The sequence below is a fragment of the Polistes canadensis genome, unplaced genomic scaffold, assembly GCF_001313835.1.
Source record: "Polistes canadensis isolate GaletaPanama2010 unplaced genomic scaffold, ASM131383v1 scaffold_6, whole genome shotgun sequence".
Taxonomy (NCBI): Eukaryota; Metazoa; Arthropoda; class Insecta; order Hymenoptera; family Vespidae; genus Polistes; species Polistes canadensis.
Genome location: NW_014569553.1, coordinates 962,638 through 963,757, shown reverse-complemented (window position 1 = coordinate 963,757; position 1,120 = coordinate 962,638).

The window sequence follows — 1,120 nt, the reverse complement described above, 5'->3', positions numbered from 1 at the left end:
CCCCCCCCCCCTTCTTAACCCGTTTTTTTATTTGTCTACGTTCGAAGGATTGATCCTAACTCGCGCGTAACTTCTCTCGAATATTGCAACAATCGATAATTATTATATAATAATATATAATATATTAATAACAATACGAATAATTATGATTATAATTATTATCGATTAAGCGAGTCGATGAATCATTCTCGTTTTCGTTTTGGTATCACTTTCAACGTAGTATTCTTTTACTCGATTTTCTTACCACCCACCCTTTTCCCACTTTACACCTCCGACCCTTTGATCAAGGGTAGAAAAAACTGAAACGCGACAACAAGAAAACAAAAATATGATAGAGGGAAGAATAAATGATCGGCGAAATGTTAAACATATTCGCAAAATGATCATGAAAGACGATCGAAATAAAAAAATATATATATAAATATGATGATGATGATGAGATGAAAAGAAAAGAAAAGAGAAGATAAAAAGAAAATACTGTGAGAATAATAATAAAAAAAAAGAAAAAAAAAAAGAAAAAAAAGAAAGGGGGTTAATAATAAGATAATTATTGACACCCGTTCATCGCGATACGTCGTCGAAACCCTCTGTGCTAGTCGCGTGCTTTTTTTGTTTAAAAGAACGAAATAATTAAACGTGAATTATAAAAATAACACACGATATATATATATATATATATAATATATATGTATATTTATTTATTATACGAATATAAAAAGAAAATGAAAGAAGTAAAGTGAAAAAAGAAAGAAAAAAAAAAAAACTACAGATAAACAAAACACAAACACACACATATAATTAAAATAATTTCTGATATAAAGATCCGAGCTCCCACATATGAGAAAGAAAGAAAAAGAAATAAGCCCGATTTGTTGTTAACAATCAGGAAGCCAGCCAAACTTCTCCGACGACTTCCAGCATCAAACACACAACAGCATCTCGTTCTTCCTTTCACGATTAGGATAATTATAATCTTTTCTTTTGTTTTTTTTTTTTTTTTTTTTTTTTTTTTTTTTTTTTTTTTTAACATTCGTTCGCTAAATCTCTTCGAGATATATTATCTTCATCTCTTTCTATCCTCCTCTGCTCCTTCGATATGCAACGTGCTTCTTCTGCGTAT